The sequence below is a fragment of the Vombatus ursinus genome, unplaced genomic scaffold (assembly GCF_900497805.2).
Source record: "Vombatus ursinus unplaced genomic scaffold, bare-nosed wombat genome assembly UNPS02014768.1, whole genome shotgun sequence".
In the NCBI taxonomy this organism is placed as follows: Eukaryota; Metazoa; Chordata; class Mammalia; order Diprotodontia; family Vombatidae; genus Vombatus; species Vombatus ursinus.
In genome coordinates, this window is record NW_020954546.1 from 12,909,273 (window position 1) to 12,927,418 (window position 18,146).

Below are 18,146 nucleotides of genomic sequence, written 5' to 3' on the forward strand. Positions count from 1 at the left end.
GTTGCCAAATCCAATGACCTTTTTTCAATCCTCATCCTCCTTGACCTCTCTGCAGCCTTGGATACCATTGATCACTCTCTCATCCTTGATACTCTCTTCTTTCTAGGTTTTCAGTACACCCTCCCTCTTTCCTAGTTCTCCTCCTACCTGTCTGACCACTCCTTCTCTGTCTGTTTTGCTGGATGCTCCTCCAGATCATGCCCTCCTTTAGGGCTCTGTCCTGGGTCCTCTTCTCTTCTCCCTCTATAGTACTTCACTTGGTAATGTCATCAGCTCCCATGGATTTAATTACCATCTCTATGCTGATGATTCTGAAAACTATTTATCCTGTTCCTATCTTTTTGCTGAACTTTAGTCTTGCATCTCCAACTGTCTTTTAGACATCTCAAACTGGATGTTCAGTAGACATCTTAAACTCAATATATATAAAATCGAACTAATTCTCCTTCTCTCCAATCCATCCTCCACCCTTCCTTCCCTATTACTATAGGGGGCAACACTATCCTCCCAGTTCTTCAGCTCTAAAGCTTAGGAGTTATCCTCAGCTGCTCACTATCTTTTTCCCCAACCCGTCTCTATATCCAATATGTTGCCAAGGCCTGTCAATTTCATCTTTGTAACATCTCTACAATACACCCCTTTTCTCCTCTGATGCTCCTCCCACCCTGGTACAGGCTCCATCACCTCATGCCTGGACTAGTGCAATACCTGCTGTGGGGCAGGGTCTGCCTGCCTCAAGTCTCTCTCCATTCCATCCTCCATTCATCCTCTAAAATTATTTTCCTAAAGCTCAGGCCCAACCATATCAGTTCCCTTCAAAACAAACTCCAGTGGCTCCCAATTGCCTCCAGAATAAAATATAAAATTCTCTGATAGTATTCAAAGACCCTCCTAATCTCACTCCCTCTTACCTTTCCAGTCTTCTTATACATTACTCTCTGATGTGTACTGTTTGATCTAGTGACGCTGACCTCCTGACTCTTTGAGAAACAAGACTGGCCGTCTCTGGGTTTGACATTTTCTCTGTTTCCCATGCCTGGAATGCTCTCCCTCCTCAACTGTACCTACTGATTTCCCTGGCTTTGAGTCTTTACTAAAATCCTATACTCTATAGGAAGCCTTTCCTGAACCCTCTTAACTGTAGTGCCTTTCCTCTATTAATTATTTCCCGTTTATCTCGTATTCAGCTTGTTTGTGTAGAATTGTTTGCATGCTATTACCACATTAGATTGTAAGCTCTTTGAGAATAGGGACTCTTTTACCTTTTTTATATCCCTAGCATTTGCACTGTTTGGCTCATGGTAGGCACTTCACAAACGTTTAGTGATTGATTTATTATTAGGAAAAACCAAGTAGATGAATGAATGAAGAATGAGAGAAAAATGAAGAATGCCTACTGTCCAGATTATGAGATGCAGTTGGATGGGCAATGTGTAAATGTATGTATATGCATATACATACGTGTAGGTGTGTGTATACACACACAGTTATTATGTGCATATACATGTGTGTATCTTAGCCGGAAACAGCCCGTGACCAGTGAGTTCTGTCCAGATTTAAACAAGAGGAGGGGAGGAGGCTGGATTTCCTTTGGGAAATTTCATGGCTCCTTTGATGCCTCAGAACTTCTTGGAACAAAGGAGCATCCACAGGAGGATATAGTTCAAACACTTGTAGTCTTGAGTTCCCTCTAGTGGCCAATGGAAATCACAACTTCAGATGTGACTATAATATCACATCAGTTAGGGAACTTCTTTAAAGTGAGCCTTAAGTAGTTTGCACGTATTCTTACATGAGTTCTAGTTCCTGATTAAATAACATCATGAGTAAAATTAAATTTCCATTAAGATCATAAGTTACTACTCTAATAGATTTGCATCTCTGCTTCTTAAGCTTATTTATCCTTCTCTAACTATACTTAATCTGAAAGAACGAAACACTTAAGGAACTGAATCTTATACATGTGATAAGATCAAACACTAATTTATTTATTTTTATTAATACAATTTTGTTCATCTTTTATATTTTTATTTTATTTTTTATTTTTTAAATGAACACATTAAGATAAATTTCAATGAAATAATCCTCCCAAATTGATGGGCACAATTAGAACATCAGTAAGCTATAAGGCTAAATTGCCAGGTGCTACATTCATTATTTGGTTCTAATATCCCCTGCCTAACTGGTGCCATTAACCCATGAGGCTGGTTGGTGATGTTGTGGGGGTCAAGTATGCCAGTCTGTTATCAGCTTTTGACAATGGTGCACTGTGTTTCTGTTTGAAGTAGAATTTCTGAATAGTTACAGAGCTCCATAGTATTTTTTTAAATTCTGTCCACTTAATAGCTCATCATGTCAAAGAAGACCAAAAGAATGCTGAAGGAAGAAAACAGGTTTTTTAATGATGAATTATAATTGTAATATTATCTTGTTTCTGCTAAAGATAAGATGATTCACTTGTTTTGTGATACTACAATATCAATATTAAAGAAATTCAATGCTCATCAGCGTTATAACACTCATAAGAACCACAAGTATATTTTAAATTAGAGAGAGAGGCGTGAAAGATTGTATTGCAGAAATTAAAAGATGAAAAGCAAAAGCAAAGACAATTCTTTGAGGCAGCAATAAGACTTGGAAATAACGCCAATAAGCAACTTATAAAGTAACTTATATTCTTGGGGGAAAAATGGAAACCATTCTGTGATGTAGAAATTGTAAAAGATTGCTTTGTTGAAATTGTAGGGTACTTAGACCCCAATAATGTTTCAAAGGACAAATAACTGCCTCTTTCAAGGAGAACCATAACTCATTGGCAGCATGAATTAGCCTTCAACTTAACAGAACAACTTCATGAAATATTTCAGAAGGAAAACATATATTATTCAATGGCTTTGGATGAATCAGTTGATACTACTGATTTGGTATAAGTTTTATACTTCATTTGGGTCATAACAGAAGATTTTCTTTGCTATGAAGAGTTGCTCACTGTGGGTACTATTCTGAACAAAACATGGGGAATATCTCCAACAACTTTCAAAATAAATGTCATGAAGTTGGACTGAATTTGGTAAATTTAGTGAGTGTATGTACGGATGGTGCACCTTCCATCACAGGACAACATGAAGGGTTTATTCATGAACAGATCCAGATGCTCTCATTTCTTTTCATTGTGTCTTGCTCAGCAAAATCTCTGTGCGAAAGCTACTATTTAGGGCAGCTAGGTGGCACAGTGGGTGGATAGAGCACTGGCCCTCGAGTCAGGAAGACCTGAGTTCAAATCTGACCTCAGACACATGATAATCACACTAGCTGTGTGACCCTGGGCTAGTCATTTAACCCTCACTGACTCACCAAAAATAAATAAATAAATTAAGTTACTATTTCAAGTGACACCTTGCAATAAGTTATAAGTATTATTAACTATATTTGTGCAAGTGCAACATGGCATCATCAGTTTTGTAACATGCTAAAGTTGAATGATGAAGTATTCAGTGTGGATTTGCCTTCTCACTCTAAAGTGTGTTGGCTATTATAGGGGCAGGTGTTAGCCAAAATCTTATCTCTGGGAGAACAGATAGTTAAATTTTATGAAGAACAGAATCAGCAATGTGAATTATTGAAAATATTTCCATAGAAATGTTGCATTTTTGTGTGATATTGTGAGAGATGTTAACAGTTTGGTTTCCACAGACTCTATAGGAACAATGAATATTGCAAAAACAGATGTTATATATGACGTACAGGAATGTACAGAACAGGACGAGGGGAGGAAGGGCAGAACGACCTTATCCAATCGTATAGCTGGAAGAATTCTGTAAGTTCCTTTTGAAGGGGGCCCAGGCTGAAACTGGCTCAAATTGGTGAAGGTCAAGGGATGGTCACTGACTTTCTACTAACATGCATGCTTAATTAGCCTCATGCATATTAACTTACACATCCCATGGGAGGAGACAGCTGCCATTTTCGTACACGGCAAGGGAGGAGTAACACATCAAGGAGTAGCATGTAGAGGGCGGTCCAGGATGAGTGACATCCTATCCAATGGATGAAAGGAAGGGTGGGACAAGGTGGGATTAAAATCAAATAATCCTGTATAATTGCTTGCTCTACTTCTGTGTGTGTGTGTGTGTCCCATGAGGGAGCATAAACCTGCTCCTTGCGAGAATCAATAATAAAGGTATCTCTTCTTTCACTCCGCAAACTGTGATTTCATTATTACCCAGCTAACTCTTGTTTGGGCTAGCCTCAGGCTGAATTCTGAATTGAGTCTGGGGTCTTTATAACAATTTCATGTCAAATCAAAACAACTTGAATATTTCTTTGCAAGGTAAAGTATGTGTGTGTGTGTGTGCGCATGCACGTGTGTATGATATGTGGCAAAGGATCCAAGCATTTAAAAAAAAAACTATCTTTTTTCAAAACACTTCTTCTTTTAAAGGAAATTTCAGATGAACATTTTTGCCAGTTAGCAAAAGTCATTGACAAGCAGGATGAAAAATTCAAATCATTTGAAGAATATGCAGCTGTTATAGACCTATTAATTGGAGAAAACAATGAAAGATTCACTGACTTGAGAATCATATCACACTCAAATTAGCATTTCAGCCTCACATAGTTGATATCACCAAAGCATTAAGAATTACAGATGGAATTGATTGAGCTCTCAGGAGATGACATTTTAAAGTCATTGTTTGATGCCAAGGAAGATCCAGTTGGAATATGGAAAAATGCAGTAGGATACCTACCTCTTCAGCAACATGCCCCCAAAATGCTTTCTTGCTTTTCAGCCCCTTCTGGCTGCTCATCTACATTCTCCTACCTAGCCCAAATCAAGACAGCTTCAAGCTCACAAAGGACTGATACTTATCTACAGGATCAGCTTAAACTGTGGACCCCCAGGTTTCAAGCCAATATTCAAATGCTTTCCAACAAAAAGCAGACACAACAAAGTCATTGAAAGGTTTGTTACTTTGAAAATTAACAAATAGTTTTCATGTTTTGAAATTATGAAGTACGTGGTAGTTAGAATTTCACAAAATAATGTACATTTTAAAATATATCTAATTGAAGTTTCTTGAATTTGGCCTTATTTGATTACAAGTAGATATTAATGAAGCCTTCCAACATGAAAAGGTTCCCCACCCCTGCCCCAAGGCATCAACTTTTCCAGCTCAGCAGTCAGCTGGAGAGAATTGAACAAGAAGTCTGAATCAGGCAGAGTATATCTGCATGTTGTTTCTACCCAGTCCTCAAGAGGCAGGTAAAAAAAGTCTGCTTGCTATTCCTCACACATGAAATTTCATCTCCCATCTCCACACCTTTGCACTTGTCATCCCCAGTGCCAGCAATGCTCTCCCTCTTCCTTTCTACTTATTGACCTCCCTGGCTTCCTGTAAGACTCAGCTCAAATCAGTCTTCTCAGAGGCCTTTCCTAGTCATTTGCAGCTGGGAGGGCCTTCCTTCACCAAAGTTATCTTCCTTGGACTCTTTATATATCTTTTATATACTGATTTTTTTCCGTCATGTTCCCCACGTTAGAATGTGAGTTGCTTGAGAGCAGGGAATGTTTCTACATTGTTGCCTTTCTTTGTATCCTCCTTGCTTAGTCCAGTGCCTGGCACATTGTAGGAGCTGCAAGAAACCTGAGGAGCCAGCTGGTTGGACACACATTTAACAGATGAGGAAACTGAAGTCCCAAGAAGTTTAAATGTCTTGCTCAAGGCCACACAGCTGTAAGTATTGGAGTCAGGACTGGGATGCAAGCCTCTCTTGATTCTAGGTTTTGCCCTTTCTCTACTAAACCACCTTGTGCTTCACTTCTCTTCCCTAGCCTTGCTCTGTCTTTTTAAATAATTGAATATTTTTTCAATTAATGAGACTTTTTCCTTCTCTCTCTCTCACATCCCCCCACCCCAATATTAGAAAAAGAAAACAACCCTTGTAACAAAGATGCATTTAGTTTATTCACTTTTCAGTCATGCCATATCCTGTGACCCCTTTTGGGGTTTTCTTGGCAAAGGTACTAGAGTGGTTTTCCATTTCCTTCTCCAGCTGATGTGACAGATAAAGAAACTGAGGCAAACAGGGTTAAATGACTTGTCCAGAGTCACACAGCTAGTAAGTGTTATGTATCTGAGGCTGGATTTGAACTCAAGTACTCCTGAATTCAGGGCTGTGCTCTATCCACTGCGCCACCTAGCTGCCCCTTGCCATCATCAATTTCTTACAGCACAGTGATGGTCCATCACATTCAGATGCCATAATTTGTTCAGTCATTCCCCAATTGAAGGGCATCCCTCTAGTTTCCAGTACTTTGCCACCACAGAAAAGAGCTGCTACAAATATTTTTGTATATTTGGATCATTTTCCTCTTTCTTTGGAGATAAAGCCTTATAGCGGTATCTCTAGGTCAAAGGGTATGCAGAGTTTGGTAACTTTCGGGGAATAGTTCCAAAATGCTTTCCAGAATGGCTGGACCAGTTCACAGTTCCACAGCACCTTGGTGTCCAGCCTTATTCTGTGTGGGTTTATATTTTATATTCTGCAACTTTGCTAAAATTGTCAATTGTTTCAGTTAATTTTTTGGATGACTCTTTGAGGTTCTTTAAGTAAGCTATCATATCACCTGCAAAAAAGAGCTAATTTTTTCCTTTTTTGTCCATTCTTAGTCCCTCAATTTCTTTTTCTTATCTTGTAGCTAGTGTTTCTAGCCCTATAACTGATGGGGATGGGATCTGAACCCCTAAAATGAAAAGACCATGTCTTTGGGAACTGGACCCCAAAAAAGAAAAGTTCTAAACTTTCCCTTGTGGCCCAGGTCCCTGGCATTTGCCTGCGATAACAGACCCTTCCCGGCAAATTAACTGCCCTTTCATTATGGCCCTCATTTTCTGCACCTGGCCCCACCCTAGACCCCCATTCCTTAATTCCATCTAGACCCCTTCTCTGTTCCTACAGTCTTCTGTATAAAAGATAATACCTTCCCTCCATTAAAGTGCTCAGATTTAATAATCTAGCCCGCTTGTCAATACAAGCATCACAAATGCTCTGATTCCTTAAGAGTCTGGCCAATAGCTTTAGAATCATGCCCACCTTGCCAGTGTTCTAATAAGCCTTGTCTTCAGCTTAAAGAAGGCTTGGGTTGAATTCGTTTGGCCTCTGTCGCTATTTCAGAATCCCAGCATCTCTAAACCTCAACATATCTACTCTGTTTCTCTCATCTCACTTCCCTTAGTCTAGCAAACTTCAGGGGGATAAAAAAAAAAGACCTCTTCCCTCAACTCATCCATATTCCTCCCTTCCCATTTGGGTAACAAAAACTTTCCATCAGGTGGAAAATTTCCTTCCCAGATCTGCCCTAGAAGATCTTTCTACCAAGTCTCAATGATAGGGGTAAATGGGCTGCTAACAGCCTAGCATCTTCTCTGGATTGTTTCATGGAAAGAAAATAGTGGTTTGGCTCCTTGGACTAACGCTCTACAGCTGAAGGCTTTTGTCTGAATACAGATGTTAGTGGAAAACTTTCTTTGGTCTGTGAAATGTGTCCCACCCATCAGAGGAGTGGACATTGAATCTGGAGTCCAAGGGATTGGGTTGAAATTCCTGCTGTTAGTAAATGTTATTTGGTATAAAGGCAAGAACACTGGTTCTGGGTTCAAATCTCAGTTCCAATGTTTATTACCTCTGTGATCTCTGTGAGAAAAGGCAGAAAGCACTTGGTAAATTTAAACCCTGCCTCCTCCTTGCTTTTAGGAATTCTGCCCTTCCCTCCTTTCCCATGGAGAGAGTGACAGACAGAAAGCACTTCTTTTCTTGCTTTCCCTGGTGGTTTCATATGCTACCAGTGCATAATCTGGATCCTTAATTAATGAACAGGCCTGGGTTCCTTCCCCCAGAATTGACAAGTGTAAAGGGGGATCTCCTGCCCCAAGAGCCCTCCCTGCTTCTGGAGAAGAGAAGGCAGACACTTTGTGTATTTCATCACAGCTGTACTCATGCCTGCTTTTGGAAGGGCCCATAGAACAATACAGGCTCAAGTCCCTAGAAAGAAAAAACAAAAAAACAAAGCCAACGACCTATATTGGGCAAGCCACGACCTCCCTGGACCTTGTTTCATCATCTTTAAAAAGAGTAGGGTAAGATGACCCTTGAAAGAACTCCCAGCATTAGTTCTATAGCTGTGACCTTGGGCACATCATCTCCCCTCTGATAACAAGGAATAAAGTGGGCTTCAGTTTTTTCATCTGTATAATGCAGCAGTTGAATTTCAGTTATCTTTTCCACATCTTGGGGGTTAGGGGTGTGGCCTACTCCCAAATCTGGAAAATCTGCGTAAATTTTTTTGGCCCTCGCTTCTTACCAGAGCAGTCTGAATTTTTTCTTTTATGGGGTGTTTATAGTACCTTTTTGTAAAATTTGGGTTACTCTGCAATACTATAAATATATTTTATGCATTTCTGAGCTTCTAAACCTTTTCTGTGTTGCCTGCTGGCCTTCTCATGGTGTCTGTTGCTTCAGCAAAACTCCCCCAAAATTCCCATCTAATTTCTTATGCTGATCTGTTATATATCAAAACTGGGATGGGGAAAGACCACGATGTGAAAGGGAAAACTGTAAATATCCCTTCCAACTTTTAATCCTATGGACCCTTATAGTAACCAGAGCCCTCTTTCTATAACTGAATAGACTGGAAGTCACTGGAGGGTAGCAACTGCATCTTCTTATTTGCATTCCTCTTCTGACTGCGCCTGGTAGAGCTCCCAGAGTTAGCAATTAGGCCCCCAAAACCTGTTGATTGATTGAACAGTTAAGAATAACCAAGTCTCTAGTATACAGTCAACCTACCCGAGCTGGGTTAAGAAGAGTTAAAATGAAATAAATGATATAAAACTTTTTTTTGGTATTTTGCTTATTAACATTATAAAAGTCTGCTCTCGCTAAAATATAATTAATGTATCAATAATTTAATTAATATATGATGCATGAATGTTTGACACATGGACAGAGTGAAGGAGCCAGTTTCAATAAATATTTGAAATAATAGCAAAACTTAATTTTCCCACCCAAAGTAATAAAATAAAAATGTTTAAAAACTATATTTAGCAGGTTGACAAATGCTGATTGCAATAGTACCTATATGCTAGAGTGAGTTAACTTTTAAAAAATCCTTGTGCATTTCCTGGGAGATAAGGAGGACTTATAAATGATGATCACTAGTAATTAATTCAGTGATAAGCTGACCAATGTAGCTAGCCAAGCAGGTGACATTCAGTTCTAAATACCACTCTCCCACCCAAAATGGAACCCATAAGGGCTAGGTTCTTACTCTGCCCTGGATGCAGTCAGTGAGGTGATGGGGTGGTGCTGTTGAGGTTCAGGGTTTAGGGGTGCTGGGACCCCAAAATCACACTGCCCAAATGAATTTGACACAAGTCTTCTTTCAGCCAAAGACAGGGTTTATAAGAACATCCGCCATATTGGGCAGACTCTTGAGGAATCTAAGCATTTGTATCACTAATGCAAGGGGGCCAGATCTTCAGAATCTGAGCATTTGGCTAGATTTTAAGAATCTGAGCACTTTAATGGAGACAAGATGGACCTTACATACAGAAAGACTGTGGGAAAGATCTAGGAGTGGCCAAGTAGTTTGGGGTGACTGGAGGAGGGGTCTCAGGAAGATCTGGATGGGAGGGGCCAGTAAGCTAGGGTGAACAGAACACCTGAGACCTGGACCAAGTGGCCAAGGGAGAATGGAGTTTAGCTAGGATTAAATGTGGGAAATGGCCTGGAGCCATCTGGAGATAATAGACAATGGAGGGCTAGGTAACAGAATTGGGAGATTGGGAGTTAGGCCAGTTGATAGGATTATAGCCTCAGGTGAATGCCAGAGATCTGGCTATGTGGGAAAGTCCAGGGTTTTTCCTTTTAGGGGTCCAGATCTCATCCTCATCAGTGGCAGGTGTGCATAAGCTGGTTGGTGGGGGTTCCCTAAAGGAGTCTACTTGTTAACCACTGTAACCCCTGATCAGGGGACACCTGGTGCAGTGAATAGATGGAGTGGGACAGTGGATGATAAAGGCTGAAGCAGGTCACAAGGTATGTCTGAGCCACAATGAGGGTGGGATAGAGTCCATCTTTCAGTTTACTGATCTTCACCCCCATGGATCATCATGTTTTACACTGTTCTCTGGAGATTGGGAGTACATCTCAAATCCTTTGCCCTCTTGTCTTATTGTTGCTGAGGACCCAATTCTTCAGTGGGAGAGGAAGTTGGGATAGGCATTCCCAGAACTCCCATGGGCCACCCTTGCTAGTCGCCAACCCTGGCATATTTCCACCACCCTCCTCCTTCAGTCCCATTTACATGCTGGGTTCACTGACATTCTGTGTTATCTAATCTCTGGAGATCCTTCACCCTAGAAGGCAATCCTTCTCCTCCTCCCTAAACAGCTGACCATCCCACTCTTCAAGGCTGTCCCAAACCTTCTCTTCTCTCTTTGAGCCTCCCATGATTCCTCTCCAAGGCTGTCAGCTGGGGACTCCAGTATCTGTTGAATTTCTCAACATCTTTCTGATGGGTAAAAATAATAAACTACTTTCCACAAAAAAAACCAACCTTACAATTAAAAAATAGAAATAACTTTAAAAGTATTATAATAATATACAATGTTTGGTGACTAACTTGACATTGAAGTATCTCAATTTTTTTTTTATTGTTTCTAAGTTTTCAAAAGTGTGAGGGACAAGGTATCATGCTCCCACAATTTAAGATAACCTTTTGATGTGGTCTAGAGGTTAGGGGTCCTGGAATCCCAAAATCACAACACCTAGGTCCTGCCTGAAAGAATTTGACCCAAGCCTTCTTGCAGCCAAAAACAAGGTTTATTGAAGATTCACCATATTAGCTAGACTCTTAAGGAATCTGAGCATCTATGGGCTATTGGCTAGATTCTAAGAATCAGAACATCTTAATAGAGCCAATGGAGAATGGAAAGTCCAGGGTTTTTCCCTTCTGGGGCCAAGATTCCAACCCCATCACTTTGACATCTTACAACATCAGCAAAGAAGTTACATTGTTTTAACAAGCTTGCAAAAAGTTGAAAGGGCAAGTCAATGAGAAAGGCCCTAATCTTTTAATAGGCCCCAAAGTTCCAGAGGGCAGAATAGCTTTTAACCAGCCCTAAGTAGGACAAAGGGCATGGGCTTTTGGATGATGAGGGATGGGGGGGGGGCATGTCAAGGTGACATGGGATGGGTGGATGTGTAAGATTGTTAATATATCAACCTATTGAAAGCAATGCCACATCAAGAGAAATTTTCAAATATAATTGTCAGATTTTTAAAAATAAAAATTGCAGAATGTGGAAGAATTGTGTTGGTTTCTGGACTAACAGAGCTGAATGATAGAGTGAAATACAGGTCAATAAGCACTAGTCAAAAATATGGCTCCTGTTGCAATTTGGATCTAATGCATGTTTCACAGATAATAATTTATGTTGAGAAAAATAAATTAAAAGTTATAAGGGGCAGCCTGATGGCACAGTGGATAGAGCACCAGCCCTGGAGTCAGGAGGACCTGAGTTCAAATCCAGCCTCAGACACATGATATTCACTAGCTGTGTGACCCTGGGCAAGTCACTTAACCCTGATTGCCTTGCCAAAAAAAAAAAAAAAGAGAGAGAGAAATTATCTTAAAAAAAAAAAACAAGCCTGAGTTCAAATCCAGTCTCAGACACACAATACATGACACTTACTAGTTGTGTGTCCCTAACAAGTCACTTAACCCTGATTGCCAAGCCAAAAATAAGTTAGTTTCAGTTATTACAAGAATAATAGATTTTTAAAAATTTATTTATTTATTTTTAGTTTTCAACATTCACTTTTATAAGATTTTTGAGTTCTAAAAATTTCCCCCTTCTTCCTCTCTCCCCTCTCCAAGACAGCATGCAGTCTGATACAGACTGTACATGTATTATCATATTAAACATATTTCCACATTAGTCATACTGTGAAAGAAGAATCAGAACAAAAGGGGAAAGCTACAAGAAAGAAAAAAAAAAGAGAGAAAACAGTATGCTTTGATCTACCTTCAGACTCCATAGTTCTTTCTCTGGATGTGGACAGCATTTTCCATCATGAGTCTTTTGGAATTGTCTTAGATCATTGTGTTGCTGAGAAGAGCTAAGTCTATCAAAGTTGGTTATTGCACAATTGCTATTACTATGTACAATGATCTGTTTCTGCTCACTTCACTCAGCATCAGTTCATGTAAGTCTTCACAGGTTTTTCTGAAATCTGCCTGCTCATTCTTTCTTTCTTTCTACTTTTTTGAGAGTAGACTTTTTAAAAATTAATTTATTTTTAGTTTTCAACATTCACTTCCATAAACTTTTGAGTTTTTAATTTTTCTCCCCCTTCCTCCCTGTCTCACTCCCTAAGATGGTGTGCAATCTGATATAGGCTATACATATACATTCCTATTCAACATGTTTTCACATTAGTCATGTTGTAAGGAAGAATTAGAACCAATAGGAGGAACCACAAGAAAGAGAAAACAAAATAAAAAAGAGGAAAAAAAAAGTAAATCATATGCATCAATCTGCATTCAAACTCCATAGTTCTTTCTCTGGATGTGGATAGCATTTTCCATCATGAGACTTTTGGAGATGTCTTAGATCCTTGCATTGCTGAGAAGGGCTAAAGTCTATCAAAGTTAGTCATTGCATAACGTAGCTGTTACTGTGTACAACATGCTCCTGGTTCTGCCCACTTCACTCAGCATCAGTCCATACAAGTCTTTCCAGGTTTTTCTGAAGTCTGCCTGTTTATCATTTTTTTATGGCACAATAGTATTCCATTACATTCATATACCACAACTTGTTCAGCCATTCCCTAATTCATGGGCATCCCCTCTATTTCCAAGTCTTTGCCATCACAGAAAGAGCTGATATAATTATTTCTGTACCTGTGGGTCCTTTTCCCATTTTTATGACTGCTCATCATTTCTTATGGAACAATAGTGTTCCATTACATTCATATACCACAACTTGTTCAGCCATTCCCCAATTGATGGGCATCCCCTCAGTTTCTAATTCTTTGCTACCACAAAGAGAAAGGCTATAAATATTTTTGTACATTTGGGTCTTTTCCCCTTTTTTACAATATCTTTGGGATACAGACCTAGTAGTGGTATTGTTGGGGCAAAGGGTATGTACAATTTTATAACCCTTTCGACATAGTTCCAAATTGTTCTGCAGAATATTTGGATCAGTTCACAACTCCACCGACAATGTATTAATGTTTCAATTTTCCCACATCTTCCTCAAAATTTATCATTTTCCTGTTTGGTCATGTTAGCCAATAAGAGGAACTGATTTTTAGTCCATTAATAAGAAGATTTTTTCTATTCTCCAACTGATATGTGGTCAAAGGATACAAAAAGGCAGTTTTCAAAGGAAAAAAATCCAAGCTATCAATAGCTAAATAATAAATGTACAAATGAAAATTAGAGACATTCTGAAGCTCTACCTCACACCTATCAGATTGACAAAAATAACCAAAATTTAAAAAAATTTTTCTGTTAATTGATTGCAAAGGTTTTCAAACACATGGGCACATTAATGTACTTTTGGTGGAAATGTGAATTGGCATAACCCTTATAGAAAACAATTTGGAACTATGCCCCCAAAGTCACAAAATGATTTATATGTTGACCCAGCCATACCACATGAAGTCTATACTCCAAAAATATCAAAGAAAAAGGAAAAGGACCTATGCACTACATATATATTCATATATGTATATGTGTGTCTACATATGTATATATATTTCAGCTTTCTTTTTTGGTTTAGTAGTGGCAAACAACTGGAAACTAAGGGGTGCTCATCAATTAGAAAATGGCTGAACAAATGATGGCATGTAAAAAAAAGGAATATTATTGTGCTGTAAAAATGGCAAAAGGGAGAAACATAAGAAAATGTACCAAATGCTTCAGAGTGTGGAATGCTCCAGCCTGAAGAAAGCCTAGACTCATTGTTCCCTTTGCCGGTACCAACCTTATAATGACTTACTTTCTGTTCAAATATGGCTCCTTCAGTGCAAGGTCTGGTACTTCATTAGGTGAGAAAGCAGACTTGAAATTTGCCCATGACCTCTTTCAGGCTACTTTGGGATCTGTATGAAAGAACTGTCACAAGACGTGAACTTAAAAAAAAAAACCAACAACCACATTTAGTCATCTTTTAATTCTTCCCAAGTTGAAAATATCAAGTCCTACTGCTAAGGAGAAAGAAAAAACCAAAACAAAAAGCCTCTCTCTCTCCCTTAAAGTCACAGGACACAAAACGATCTGTTCTGGGATGAGTGAGTGCAGAGGACTAGGAGGGCAGATGGCCAGCAAAAACCCCTCCCAAATACTAAAAACAAACAAAAAGTTTTCAACAGAAACCATGATAAATACAGGACAATGCAAGACAAGTAAAAATGAAGAACAGTGGAAAAAAACTCCAGAGTGAATGAGAGAATGAAAGAGACGATGATCAGACTATAAAGATAAACAACGTTGAAAGATTTAGGAACAATTCAATGACCAACCCCATCTCCAGAGAACCAATGATAAAGCCTGCTGCCCACCTCCTGATAGAGAGGCAATGGACTAAACATGTAGAATGAGGCGCACATTTTTGGACATGGCCATGAGGAAATTTGCTTTGCTTGATTATGCAAATTTGTCACAAAGGTTTAGCTTTTCTTTTTTTCTTTTCTTTTTGTTAGAGGAGAAGATGGAGGGGAAGCAAGAGGTAGAGAAAAAAATCAATTTTTGATCATTTAAAAAAAGAATGCTCTTTGTAAAATTGTGTGATGAAATGGGAGCAGCTATTAGGACACCTGTCTACTGTTGTGAAACACATTGACTTTTCTCATACGAAATACTTTGAAGAGTGAACTAACAGAAGAAATCACCATTTTCTTATGATAATAATGGAGGAAATTCATTTAATAACAACAATTACCTTCTGAAACATCCGTTTGGAGGATATTGTTGAAAAAGTGAGTTGGCGTTATTTTTGGGGTTTGAGGAAAATCATTGAAACTGAGAGTAGATCAGATTCTCCTAGTCATGGTACTTCCTATATGTTGAAGAGAAAACTATTTATATATCCTCTTCGTTTTAGGCACAAGTCTGTCAGAAATGATTTTTATTCATTAGGGTTAGAGTTCTTATTCCAGCATTGTTTTGCTAGGGGAGAGGAATATTCAGACTGGTTGAGTCCCTCATGCCCTGGCTCATCTCTTCACACAAGGCCTTTTAAAATAATGTTTATAGAATCTTAAACAAGGACAACTTCACAATGACAAAGCCTAGTTTTATAGCTCTGGGTTAACATTTTACTTCATTGAATAAAGTAACATTGACTTTATCTTTCAGGAACAGCACTGGGAAATCACTGTCCTAAAACCTTTCAGCTCCTCTTTGAGCGTTCCCCTCATGAGGAGAGATCCTTCATGTTATAGCTGGGGTATGTATACATCCATGCACATGGATGTCCATTTTGCAGGGTCCATCTCTTTAATGAGCATTTGCCGTAGCCATTTCCAATGAACCCCATGTGCTCTGGCCCTTTGCTAAGGGACAAGAATGACCAGGAGAATCTAGTTAGTCCTGTGGTCCCCATGAAGGGGTTTGTGTCAAAACTGACTGGCCGTGAGTTACAGATAGTGCAGGTGAGATGGGAAAGTAAGACCTTTGCTGAGCAGTCCTATAAGGTTGTTTTTACCTCCTGAAAGAAGAGTGGTAATGGGGTTACTGTTTCATGTTTTTCATCTTTTTTGTTAATACATATTTGTGAGTGTTTTGTGTTTTAGGTGCCTTTTTAAAAATTTTTTTTGTAATTGGGGTTAAGTGACTTGCCCAGGGTCACACAGCTAGTAACTATCAAGTGTTTGGTCTGAGGCTGGATTTGAACTCAGGTCCTCCTGACTTCAGAGCTGGTGCTCTATCCACTTCACCACCTAGCTGCCCAGGTGCCTTTTTTCTGATGAAAGAAATAAATAGCTGTCCTTCACCTGATATGAACTTAATACCCTAAATGCCTTTCTAATGTTAAGAGTCTCCATAACTTAGCACAGTGCCTGGTACATACAGGTGATTAATAAATGCTAGTAGACTGATTGACTGTTAATCCTTTTTAGAAGAGACCCTAGATGTCAGCCATACCTCAGTTTTGTTATAGAGATATTCCCCAGAGTTCTACTCAGAGATGTATTCTCTCTTTTTGGAGCTCAGATTAAGTCCTTTTTGTGTGCTGGCTAGTACCAACCAAGCACACATTCCACCGTATCTCGCCCTCTTCTGCAGGCTCCGCAGGTTCCATAGATGTAGATAGAATGTTGATTTCTTTCTGCTTTGATACTTACTTGCGTGCATGCAAACTGTTCCATTGCCTTTACTGTAGAGCCCTCATGACCAATAAGGACCCACAAGTTAACTGTCGGCTGGCAAACAAAGTGAAGCTGCTGCCTCTCTCTTTAGGAATATGGAGCCCTTGGCCTTGCTTTTCTCGCTCCAGCCTCGAAGGCTGCTTTATCCACCTCAGAGGCTTGGACTTCTGTCTTGGGCTTTGGGAGCAGCTGAATCCTTACTCAATCAATCGTGCTTCTTCCTGGAGATCACTTATGCTTATAGCATTGGGCAGGTATGGCAATAGTTTCCTCGGAAGAGGCATTTCTTTAGATAGTAATAAAGAAAAATGGGTATGAGACATCTTTCCTCCCCTCCCCATTTCCCTTGATTATTTATAGATGACTCTCAAAGTGTGGCCAAAATTCTTTGCAGGCAACATCACTTCAGTTTTTGCAAAAAATGGCCTTTTTGCATTTAGTCTGAAGCCTGAAATTGATTGAGAGTACCCTCACATAGTTAAGATTGTCAAGGCTAAAATGGGGTAGGGTCAATTCCAGCTCATCCTCACATATATTATGGACAGTATTATAGAGCTATGGACAATACATGAGGTATTGCAGGAGTCAAAGTTTGATGGGTCTCAGTATAAGGGGACAGGAATGACCATAGATTGTAGAAGCTTCATTTGCCAGGGTTAAGATAGGGAACTTAACCCAAGGTCCAGGTAAATGCTGCCTTGTGATGTGATGGACAATGTAGGCCCCTCACCTACAACTGTCTCTGTGGAGGTTGTGGTCTTGTCCAACATCTTCACCATTAAAATAAGGCAGCTCTTTGTCTCCAAGAGTCTTCTTTTGAAAACTGGGTGGGCCTAGAGAGGAATATCAGCTAAGAGCTGACTTGTGGGGACAAGTGGTTCATGTATATGCATCACGGGCAAGGAGAGGGGCTCCAGAAAAGGTCAGGTTGGCGGGGGGAGCAAAAAGGAAAGGCTGGAACCCAGAGACTTTTCCCCAGGCATGGCCTCAGGAATAGCTCTAGTTTGAGGTGGTGCAAAACCAGGAATAGGGCAGGGATGGGGTCCCAGTAACTCTGCTAGGAAAGATCAGGTCCTTCTCCTGTCCTACCCCCAAAGCAGAAATCTCAATTTTAGGGAATTCTCATCCCAACCTAGCCTGTACCCTATTTAGGGGGTTAGTTCCAACTCCCTCAAGTCTCTTCTCATTTAGAGAAGGCTTTCCATGGAAGGGCTGAGGAAAGTGTGCCACCTGCCCCTAGGTTCACCCCTTTGTATATCTGAACTTAATCCCCCCATGACAGGGTCCCACTTCCTCCCTGGTGACCCCTTCCCTGTGACCCATGCCAGCTGGCAGGGGGGGATGACAGAGACCTCCCACAATACACCTCATCCCCTTTGACCTCTCTGTAGCTTTTGACACTTTAGATGAGGTTGAGTTGACCTTAGAACCAGGGTTCTGACCCCTTTGACCTTTTCCAGTTTTCTTTTATGTACTGTCTTCCCCCCGTTAAAACATAAGCTCCAATGGCAGCTAGGTGGCACAGTGGATAGAGCACTGACCCTGAAGTCAGGAGGACCTGAGTTCAAATTCAGCCTCAGACCAAACACTTGACACTTACTAGCTGTGTGACCCTGGGCAAGTCACTTAACCCCAATTGCCCAAAAACAAAACAAAACAAAAAAACACATAAGCTCCCTACATTCCAAAGAGGCCAAGAAGAG